Below are 11832 nucleotides of genomic sequence, written 5' to 3'. Positions count from 1 at the left end.
GAAGGAAGGAAGGAAGGAAGGAAGGAAGGAAGGAAGGAAGGAAGGAAAGAAGGCAAATATTTAAATTTATAAACTGAGCCATCACTCTTCTAATTTAAGAAAGAGTCCTAAGAAAAATATTTTAGACGATGCCATGAATATTAAAAATGAGTACACATCTAGGCATAGTGGTGCACGCTTTTATTTCCAGCAACTGGGAGGCAGAGACAGGAGGGTTTCTGTGAGTGCAAGGTCAACCTTGTCTATATAGTTAGTTTCAGGACAGCCAAGGCTATCTATATAAAGAGACCCTGTCTCAGAAAACAAAAACAAAACAAGTACACTAGTGTCTTCCATAAATTGGAGAAGGGTCTAGACTCATATATTTACAAGCATGGTTTTTGCCCCCATGACTGTCTGGGATGTCTGAAAGCCTTAGCTATGAGGTAGTCCTGTCCATTGTGGCACGTGTTGCATCTGATCTCTATATACTAGGTACAAATCATCATGATCAAAATCTCTCACATCCTGAAAGATCAATATCCCCAGTGCATACCTTTGCCCCAGGTTAAATAGTGCCATTAAAGAATTTTTAATAAAGAAGTGGTGGGCCTTGGCATGCAGCCTGGTGGTAGAGCACTTGTCTAGGGTGTACAAGGGCCTAGGTTCCATTCCCAGCACTGCAGTAAGATGCTGATAATAACAACAAGGAAGTAGCATGAGCAGTTGGGGATAGAGAGATAGGCTCAGATGGCAGCCTGAGAGAGGCAGGAAGTGAGTCTTAAGGCCATGGCTCTGCCTGGGCGAAGTACAGCGTGGCTTTCAAGGCTGGTTGGTCTGTTACTGCAGTTGTAACAAAATAGCTTAGCCTGCATACATTTTAAAGGTTTGTTTTATGTGTACATGTGTGTGCCTGAGTGTATGTTTGTGCATCGTGTACATGTAGGTGTCTGCAGAGACAGAAGAAGGTGTCAGAGCCTTTGGCACTGGAGTTATAGGCAATGATATGAGTGGTATACATTGAACCCAGGCCCTTTGCAAGAGTAGCAAGTGATCATAATGATGGAGTCACCTCTCAAGCCCCAGGAATAATTTATCAATAGCATGAATCTGTGGGCCACTGTTCTAGAGAAGCCCAAGATCAGGGTGATAACAGTTTGCTGCTATCTGGTGAAAGGTGGCCCTCATTAAATGATGCTTTTTCTGAGTCCTCCCAGGGTAGAAGAAACAAGCAGCCTCCAGAAAGCTTCTTTTAGAAGGGAACTAATCCAGTCTGTGATGGCTTTGCTATAGGACCTAAGCACTGCTCAGTGGCCCCACCTCTTCTCACTTTTGTGCTGGGATTTGGGTTGTAACCTATGACTCTTAAGGAGACACACACAATCTAACCACATCACAGGTAGAAGGTCAGAGAAAGCATCTGCAATTTGCTTATAAAACTTGGTAGGGTAAGCAGGACAGGGACATTTAAGAGCAATGTCCTGCTTCTATTAGGAGCTGCACAGAGACCATTGCAGCCTGGTCACCTGAGCAGGATATACTTGGTCCTTAGAGCTGGCTTTTCTCTTTCTCTGTGCTATTGACTTTTTGGGTCTAAGCACCTGAGTGTGGGGGAGGGGGGGAGCAGTGACGAGGATGTATGTGTGTATGTGTGTATGTGTGTGCACTCTTGGTCCTTAGAGCTAGGTCTCTTTCTCCATGCCATTTTGTTTGTTTGTTTGTTTGTTGAGACAGGGTTTCTCTGTATAGCCCTGGCTGTCCTGGAACTCTGTAGGCCAAGGTGGCCTCAAACTCAGAAATCCACCTGCCTCTGCCTCCCAAGTGCTGGGATTAAAGGCGTGCACCACCACTGCCCGGCTCACCGTGCTATTGACACTTTGAGTGAGCAATTAATTTGTTTTGCTCTTGATTTTAGAGCGGATCCTGCTATATACTGTAGCCTGAATTATGAAGCCCAGGCTGACCCTAAACCTGCTGTGATCCTCCTACACCTAGCTCTCCACTACCAAGATAGCAGGCATGCAGCAGCATGCCCAGCCTGCTTATTGACATTTTAGATTGTCTGACTTATTGTTGTTGTTGTGTGTGTGTGTGTCATAAACATGTGTTTATGCATGCATGGAGTTACAGGCCTTTGTAGAATGCCTGGCTTGTCTCCTGGGTGCTGGGATTCAGACTCCAGTCCTTATGATAGTGCAGCAAGCACTCTTAACCAAGAACAAGCTTCACAACCACACTCTCACGTGTGCGTGTGCGTGTGTGTGTGTGTGTGTGTGTGTGTGTGTGTGTGTACTGTGTGCCTTGCTCACATCACCCAGCTGGCCACCCTCATCCCTCCCACTGACTTCCTTTTTTCTCTCAACTTCCCCCTTCAGCTTTTCTGTCATGTATAAAATTATTTCCATATGAAAGAAAATGTGTGGCATTTTGTCTCTTCCTCCCTTACCCTCTCGCTTCCCTCTCCTTATCTTTGACCCCTCCTCCCTCTTACAGTTCCACCTCTGCGCTCATGTCGAATTTATGTTTACAAAGTCTGGGCTCTGTATATGCGAGAAATCGTGCAATGACCACCTTTCTGTATCTGACATTTTTGTTCAACATGGTGCTCTCCAGCTCCATCCACAGACCTGCAGAGGTTAGCTTTTCTTTCCTTATAACTGAATAAAATTCCCCTTTCTTTCTTTTTATCATTTATTTTTACTTGTGCATATCTGTCTGTGGTATGTGTGCATGAGTGCAGATTAAACTGGAAGTCAAACTCTGGAGCTGGGGCTACAAGCATTGTGAGCTGTGCCCCCTGGGTGCTGGGAACCAAACCTGGACCCTGTGGGACAGCTGTACATGCTCCTATCTGTGGAGTCATCTCTTCAGTCCCCAAATTCCATTTTCATTATCTCATCTGTTGATGGGCATCAAGGTTGGCTCCATACAGTGGCTGTTGTGAGCATGCAGCAATAAACAGGACATGGTGGTGAGTCTGTGGAATGTTGACTTTGAGCCTTTCTGCACATGCCAGCAGTACAGCAAAGGGTAGTTCTGCTTTTCGGTTCTGGAGGAACAGCTATGCTGATGCCAGTAGCGGCCACATCAGCTTGCGCTCCCAACAGTGACCAGAGTTCCTTTTTGCTGTATCATTGTCAGCATCTGTGGACACTTGCTTTACTCACTGGTGATTTAACAGGAGAGATAGAATCTTAAATGAGTTTTGATTTTCGTTTCCTTCTAGTTGCAGGGATGTTGGACATTTATTCAAGTATCGATTAGCCATTTCTATCTCTATTTTGGTGGGCACCATGCAGGAAGAGCTACAGTGGACTAGTGAGGTCCCTGGAGATGGCCCACCATCTTGCTGGACTACAGTGGGTGCACTCTAAAAAGGTATGGATCCAGAGACCTTGTCTCAGGATTGCTTCCTGCTACTGATGTGCTTTCTGATGTTTGTCACGGCCATACTCCTCGTTCATCTGGCTCGGTGTGAGTGGACACTCGGAGACCCTCACTGCCTACAGCCTGGTGTGATTACTTCCTGAGTGATAGCCCACTCTGTTGGACAAGTTTCCTGCAGATCAGCATGAAGATGAAAGTTCATGAGATAATGCTGTTTAGATGAATTTATGATTTTATGGAATTCCTGGTTTGACTTAAGGAGTTTTGGGAAGTGAGGGTAGTTGACGGAAAGTTTAAAGTCAGAATCAAGAATAGAATGTGTCCCTTTCTCGTTCAAGGGCGAAAGCCGTGTGAGTTAGAGACAGGAGAACAGTGAGCCTTCATGCGTTACAAGCATATAATTGTAGTGAGAAAAATAGGCTTGGGACAAGTTAACGATCAAAGAAAGCATTCACCCTAGGTTGGGCCTGAGCTCCCTGATCTTGTGATCTAGGGATATAATAACAGGGTTTCGGTGTGCACCAGGAAATAAGAAGGTTGTAAATAAGCTGTAAACACTTCTATTATGAGTATAAAAACAGAGAACAGTCTAGCCACTCAAGACTTCAAAACTAAGACGTTAAGACAAATGACCTGGGGGCTGGAGAGATGGCTCAGTGGTTAAGAGCACTGACTGCACTTCCAGAGGTCCTGAGTTCAAATCCCAGCAACCACATGGTGGATCACAACCATCTGTAATGAGATCTGATGCCCTCTTCTGGTGTGTCTGAAGACAGCTACAGTGTATTCATATATAATAAATAAATAAATCTTTAAAAAAAAAAAAGACAAATGACCTGTTCCTTAGTAAATACAGATTGTCCTTAGCCAAGCACGGGGAGAAACTTGTTCCTATAGACTTGGCCTGCTTAAGCCTTTGTTAATCCATGACGAGAGAGTCACTGCCTTATGATTATAGTGAGCTTGTGGGAAGAAAGATGAGATTTGTTTAGTTGGATATGTTTCCAAAAAAAAAGGAAGACATGAGAATCCTCTTGTAATTTCCTTTTGTGTAATGATTTTAATCTGGTTTTGAAGAATGTTTTTGTGGTGATTGTTTTTTTAGAAAATATGTAACTTATGGCTATGAGGTAATTTTCTTCCTCCATAGAAAAACTTTGTCTTAAGGGCTATGTATACAAAGAGTTAAGAGGAAAATAAAACGCTGGAGTCTGCTTTTGCTTCAGCCACTCTGTGTGTGACTGCTGTAAGCTGCTATCACCACTGACCCCAGTCGTGGACACCACACCTGGCAGCCTGACTCAGTTTACCCTATGGTGTCATAGCTGGCCTTTGGCCCTATTTTAGAACTCTGTCTGCTTAGTTCATTTTGCCTGTTCATTGACTGGATGATTGTGGCATTTGGCGTTTAATTTTTTTTAGCTTTTTACATACTCTAGATATTAATCTCCTGTCATCTCCCTGTTCTTGAGGCTGCCTCTTCTCTCTGGTGGTTTTCTTTGCAGAAGCTTCTCAGTTATACACAGTCCCACACATTGACGCCTGCTGTATACGCTGCACTGAGGGAGGGCTATTAAAAAGGCCTAGCCAGCTGTTGCCTAGAGGTTCAGGCCTTACATTCAGGTCTTTGACCCATTTTCTTTTCCTTCTTTCTTTTTTTTAAAGATTTATTTATGTATTTTATGTATATTTTATGTATATGAGGACTTTGTAGCCATCTTCATGTACACCAGAAGAGCTACCATGTGGTTGCTGGGAATTGAACTCTGGTCTTCTGGAAGGGCAGCCCATGCTCTTAACTGCTGAGCCATCTCTCCAGCCCATGACCCATGTTCAAACTGACTTTTGTGTGAGGTAGCTAAGAGGACTCTTGTCTGACCGGGAAGTTACTTTGGATTTCTTGGGTATTATGGGATGCTCAGCAGCATCTCTGGTTTGTATCCCCTATGTGCCAGGAGCATCTCCCAAGTTGTGAAAGCTAAGATAGCCCCTTAACTGTAGGCTAAGATAGCCCCTTAACTGTAGGCTAAGATAGCCCCTTAATTGTAGGCTCTTCGTTGAGAAGCCACAGGTACTCCGAGGCCTGCAAGGCCTCTATCACTGCAAGTGCAGCCCTGACTGTCTTTCCCCAGGCAGAACCTTGCTCTTAGTCCTGAGGTAACAGCACACCCAGCTTTTCAGATCTGGGACAGGAGACTCTCTGAGGAAGAGAAAACAAGGGCAAATGCTAATATAAGCTCTTATAGGGAAACAAGAAAAGGAAGAGCAGCATTGAAAGACTGGCATTCTGATTCACGGCCTATGAAACAGGATAAAGGAGCAGGCAGGCTCCCGTCCAGCTCCAGCCTCCCCTGAGACCCAGGCAGGTCTGGAATTTATGGCCCCTTGTTTCTGTGGACTAGGATGGTGATACCTGAGCTGAGGTGTTATGTGACCAGAGTCAAGCTCTAGGATGGGCATGGGGAGTTGTAGATTCCAACTCTGAAAGACTCTGGAGGCTCGGGAAGGAGGTAGCTCCCCGGGCCTTGGGTGCTGTCTTAAGGATCAAAGCCTCACTGGGTAGGACATGTTCTCAATGCCTTTAAAGGTGAGAAAGTTGTGGGTCCTAGGGGTCTAGCATCCCTGTCTGAAGTCACATAAGAAATGCAACAGCCTGGGACTCAGCATGGCATGATCCTCTGCTTCAGAAAACAGGGAACCCTGGAGAAGCACACAATGCAATCCAGGTAGGGATAATTGCTGTACCTGAGAAAAGTGGTGGAAGGATCTAGAAAATCTCAGGAAATAGAAAGAAGCAAGAGGGGAGGAAGGACTGCGGCCTTCTGCTTTGAACCCATTGGGCCATCGGTGTCCCCAGCCCCACCCCCGCCCCTACCGGGCTCCTTTTTGCCATTGCCTGCCAGGCACTGAGGGGGCCCACACATAAGCAAGTCTTTCATCACTGCAGGGGGGAGGCTGGCACAGCTTCTAAGTGATTCAGAGATGTTGGAGCCGGGAGGCTGTATCTTCTTGGTGGGGACAGGAGCTGGACCACAGATGCTGGGAATCCAGGGCTGCCTCCCTGCACCTGCCTTGACCCACAGCACACAGAACAACTGTGATCACAGTGACATGTAGCTTGGGTGCCAAGTATGTTGTATGTTCTCTGCATCCTCTTGTTTCATCCTCCTGGTCGTACTTTCAGCTCATGGGTGAGAAACAAGGCACTGGGACGCCAAACTGAAGCCAGGTCAGGCCCTGGGTGTGCCAGTCAAGGCCACAGATGCTATTGGAACACAGGACAGGTCACTGTGTCCATGCAGCTGTCTGTTCTGCTTTCCTCCCTTCCTTCTGCCTTCCTCTCTTGTCTCTCTTTTCCTCCCTTTGACTGCTTTTTTATACACCTTAGGTCATATTTGTGCTGGGACTTAGGACTCAGTAGAGTATTTGTTAGGCACCATTTATGTGGCGGGTTCTATGTTATACCCTGGACATGCAGTGAGACATTTAAAATGTTTTGTTTATTTTTTTACATGCATGTGCCTGGATATATGTGTGTGCACATGTGTACCACATGTGTGCGTGAGCTCAGGAGAGAGCACTGGATCCTCTGGCACCAGTTATAGGATGCTATGAGGCACTGTGTGGTACCAGAAACTGAGCCCAAGGCCTCCAGAAGAGCTAACCAGGGCTCTTGACCACTGAGCCATCTCTCCAGCCCCTTAGTAAGACCATTAGTAGATGCCAGCTGTGTGCCAGGCTCTGTGTTAGGCCCTGGATGCCCAAAGGAACATTTATTAGTTATCATCTGTGTGCCATAGTGAGCTCTATCTGCCTTTGGGGGCTCAGTAGAGCAAGTACCTATTAGGCACTAGCTGTGTACCAAGCTCACCACACTCAGGGAGGCAGCCCTGCTCCCGTTCTCATGATTTTCACCCCAGGCCCTTGCCATGCCCAGAACCACCAAATGAAATGAGCTCCATTCAGTGCCTTTTGCACAGAGCACCATGATTATATGAACCCAGCCTGCTTCCGACGGCCAAGGGATGGGTGGGCCTTTCGATCCCCTTCTCAAAGCCCCTTGCCAGCTCCCTTCCGGAGGGGTGGGGTGAGGGCAGCCAGTCCTGACAAAGGCTTTCTTTGCAAGCAGAACAGGCTGCTCTTGAGGTTGCCTAGTGGCCAGAGCACAAAAGGAAGCTCAGTCAAGCAGGGACAGCTCCTTCTGGCCTTTTACAGACCGATTGTGCTAAGGGAGATGTGGAAATTTTCCACACCACAGTGCAAGGGCAGACAAAACCAAACCAGCAAAGCAAGCTAAGTCAGAGCCACCTGCAGCCGACTATATTTGCTCCGGGTTTTGTTTTGGTTTGCTTTTGGGTTTTGGTCTCAGTCTGGTTCCTGTATGTGCCTGCTGATGAGAGTCACAATCTTTTCAACTTATGTGTGTTCCAAACTTTTCAAAAGGGGTGGAAAAGAAGTGTTATCCACATCCCACTGCTCACAGCTTAATGCCTTCCTGTGTATGTTAGAGACACTCCCAACACCAAGTGTCAAATTTGATGCTTCTGCCAAGATGCTGGCAAGTTTCCCAGGAAGAAGGAAAAAAAAAAACACACACACACGCAGGGAGGCAGGAAGTGGTTCCCCTGCACCAGTAGAAAATGAAAACTACCATCTAATTATAAATTTTAACTATGGGCAAAAGACTCCCTGGGAAATAGATGTATTGTTGCAAACCAACTGTGCAGACTTCAGAACCTCAGCACACAGGCTCAGCCTCCCCTGCTTCCTCTATCTGTGATCTGGAGCAATAGCTTCTCCCAGGCTGTTTACCCATCTATAAAATGGGAATGACAGTCAGGTGTCCACCGCAGTGAACAAGTGAGTGTCGTCACATGGTCTGGAACAAGATGCTCGATATGTTCACACCCTTCAATTACAAGCAGCTGGGAAGAAAGAAAGGAGTGTGGACTTTGTGGCCAGGGAGACCTGGATGCTTGCGAGTGAATCTCATTTGCAACTCAGCATTACAAGGTTAGGCCTCCAGTAACCTCCACTTAACAGGAAAGTACCGCTTCCTGAACTAGGCCCCAGCCCAGGTTTAACTCTTTGACTTCCACCCATCATGAGATAGATAGAACCTTTGGCAGAAGCCCAGAAGTGACACCAAGTTTTGAGTTGTAGCCACTTATACCTTCCTTCCTGTGCCTCAACAGAAACCTGCCACTTCATGGCCACAAGCTGGCTCTGTGTCTGGCCTGGTCTAAGGAGGTTGGTGGTGGACCAGCCTAGCTAGGGGGAGACCTAGCAAGGGGGAGACGGTCCACTGCAAGGCCAGGAAAACTGAGAGGGCCTGGGGCTGCCGGAAGAAGGAGCTCACCAGCCTCCTGATGCTTGGGATAGAAAAGGGCTGATGGAGGCTGGAGAGATAGCTCAGTGGTTAAGAGCACTGGCTGCTCTTCCAGAGGACCTGAATTCAATTCCCAGCAGCAACATGGTGACTTACAACCATCTGTAATGGGATCTAGTGTTCTTTTCTAGTGTGCATGAAGACAGTGTACTCATATACATAAAATAAATAAATCTTAAAGAAAAAGGCTGATGGACAGACTTATCCCAGCTCACTAGGAAAAAAAAAAAAACCACAGTTCTGGTGGTGAGGGAAGAATTTCAAAGTATGGGATAGCAAGGCAATTTTCCCTAATGGGCCACAGGGGGTAAGAGATGAGAGTACTGGGCAACTAGATGAATCTTCTCTATCCACCTATCCCATACAGGTATGGCCCTGTCCCAAAATACTGTGGTATGATCCTGTGGGATCATCTGTTTAACCCAGACATGTTCATTCATGTCAACATGGCATCTCTCACAGATGCCCCGCAGATATCCAAAATATGCAAGTACAGGCCAGAGATCAAGCTCTTCAGCAGAAGGCAGGTGTCTCTGACACTTTGGCCATGTGTGCTCACACCTGAAGCCCAAAGCATCCTTAAGTCACATCCACCCACGTACCCAGCTGTATGCTGGTTTATTCATCCATCTTTCCATGTGTCTACCCACCCAAGAATCCATCTGTCCCTCCATTTATCCATCCATCTATCCATCCATCCATCCATCCATTTATCCATCCATCCATCCATCCATCCATCCATCCATCCATCCACGAGATCCATGTATATATCCAACCAGATATCCAACAAGTGATATCTGAACAGTTCTATTTTCCTCTACTTCCAAAACATACCTTGAATCTGTTCGTGGTCCTAACTAACCACCTTCACTCATGTCCCGCCCAGAGCAAGGAGCTACTCTCTTCCTGTCTGCTGCTCCTTTAGATTCCTTTCAAGTTCTTCCTGATATGGAAGCCAAGGAGGAATCTGAACACAAAGCAAATCACTTGCTCGCCTCTGTCCATTCTTTGAAAGCTCGTTATGAGCTCAGGATCCTTGGCTTCCCTTCCCTGTCTGATATGCTCTCACCCACAGTTTTACAAAGCCCTCCTCGTTCTTTAGACGCCACCCGCCCACTCCTAGCCTCAGCCTAAGTCAGGTGCCTTTCATATCAAATGTCATTTTGCTCACAGTTTAATGAAGCGTGGCACATGGTTTGTATAACTCTCCTGTAATTCCTTGTCTCACAGTACTGTGAGCACCAGGAAGGCAGAGATAACTAGTCTGCCTTATCTTGTGCCCCCAAAGCAGACACTCCATAAACACTAGACTTACAAACAAATATCCCTACAATGGCAGCATTTGTCAAGTGCAGTTTCAGAATCGTCTATCAGCCATTCTCCAGAGCTGACCAGCTCACAGCCATGAGGACTGGTTCTCAGCTTTGCCCTGTTCTTTGTGTCACCTTGTGCAAGATGTTCAACAGCCTTAGGGGATGTCTGTTTACCCACCCTCCCTAGCAGCTGGAAGAGATCCAGGCTGTGTAGGTGGGCTGTGCAGGTAGGACATGGCTTTGCCGTGCTAGTTAACAGCAGCAGTATAGCCTTCCAGATTCCTGTGACCCAAGCAGCTTTCCCCTTCCTTATCTCTCCGGACTCTTCTCTGCCACACCTGAGGGCCAGGCCAGGCTGACCTCCAAATTCTCATCTGACAGATAAAGAATCTGAGGCTTCCGTCCCTCATTGTTCCTGAATAGAAGAGCTGAGACCCCCTGGCCTATGCTGTCAGCTGCTGACACCTCCACCCCCAAACCACACTCCTGTAGGCCAGGAGCAAATGAAACTTCTCTGATTCCCACGAAGTTCACAGATGGGAGCTCAGCCAGAGTGGTTGTCCAGTCCTCAGACCCAAGGAGCTTCCCAGTTTAGACAGTGGACATCTCAGGGAGGAGGGAGCTTACCTTCTTCAGGATGCAGGCTCTACCGCCCTAGGGTCCCAGGGACTTCAGAGGCCGAAGGCAGTGACTGTGAGAAGGGAGACCCCTGGGATTTCCTGTCCTTTGCAGCAGAGAGCAGCAGAGGACAGCTGAGGCCCTGCCTCCTTGCCTGCTGCTGAGAAAGGTTCCACACAGGTCAAACTCCAAACTCCAGCCTCGGCTGCGGCAGCAGTTTAAAGGAAGCCTGGATGGTCTCTCCAGAACCCTTGAACTCTGAGCAGGCCCCGTGAGGAAAGGGGCCTGCCCTGCCCTCATTGGGCCTTGGCCAGTGCCCTTACCTGGCAGGGGGCCCATGGCTTGGAGAGGCAGGGGAGCCTGGAGCCTGGGTCCTGGGCTGCCTTGCTCACTCACTCTCCCGCCTCCCCTCCACTCTGGGAGCAGGCAGCCTTAGGACAGCTGGAGAAGCAGGGGGAGAAGGGGGTGCAGGAGATAAAAGGGATGTGCCCAGATGGACAGCAGCCCCAGTGCGGTCAACTGTGCTTTGTCTCCTCAGACCAAGGCAGGACAGACACGCAGCATCCAGACTAACTGTGAGGAAGAAGCAGGCCCCGAACAGAGCTCACACAGCGTACAAGACTCCAGGGCAGGCCAGGGAAGAGTGGCGAGGCTTCCAGCTGCTCAAGGCTGCAAACAGTTTTATTCATTCCTAGCATTTGTAGGCTGCTATGCTGAAGTCACTGTCAGTGTTACTGGGTGAAAAGCCACTTAGGTGACACCTGTCAGCGTGTCTGTCAGGATGTTTCCAGAGAGGTTTAACCAGGGGAACCTACCCTCAATGTGGGAAGCAGCAGCCTATGGGATGGTTCACACTGATAACAGAAGAGGAAGACTGTGCAAGCCCAAGAACCTGAGTGTGGATCCCCAGAATCCTTGCAGAGAACTGGGCATCATGTGTATGTCTGTAATCCCAGCACTTGGGGGTTGGGGCCAGGAGGATGCCACGGCTCACTGACCGGCCCATCTACCAATCAATACACGTCAGTTTCAGTGACTGTCTCAAAAAATAAGGTAGCAGAGGGGTGTAGAGGCACATGCCTTTAATCCCAGCTCTCTGGAGGCAGAGGCAGAGGCAGAGGCAGAGGCAGAGGCAGAGGCAGAGGC

General features: G+C 47.8%; 1 protein-coding gene across 1 annotated transcript in view; it reads right to left on the bottom strand.

The window, feature by feature from the left end:
• Slc5a11 (solute carrier family 5 member 11) overlaps window positions 1–10825 on the bottom strand; it is a 61199-nt gene extending 50374 nt beyond the window's left edge. The window contains exon 1 of the mRNA XM_028764224.1: window positions 10696–10825. The gene's annotated coding sequence lies outside the window, so the exon portion shown is untranslated. The remainder of the gene's footprint in view (window positions 1–10695) is intronic.
• Between the last annotated feature and the right edge of the window lie 1007 nt (window positions 10826–11832).

This window comes from Grammomys surdaster, unplaced genomic scaffold (assembly GCF_004785775.1).
Source record: "Grammomys surdaster isolate TR1022 unplaced genomic scaffold, NIH_TR_1.0 142, whole genome shotgun sequence".
In the NCBI taxonomy this organism is placed as follows: domain Eukaryota; kingdom Metazoa; phylum Chordata; class Mammalia; order Rodentia; family Muridae; genus Grammomys; species Grammomys surdaster.
This window is presented reverse-complemented; position numbering and strand designations above follow the sequence as displayed.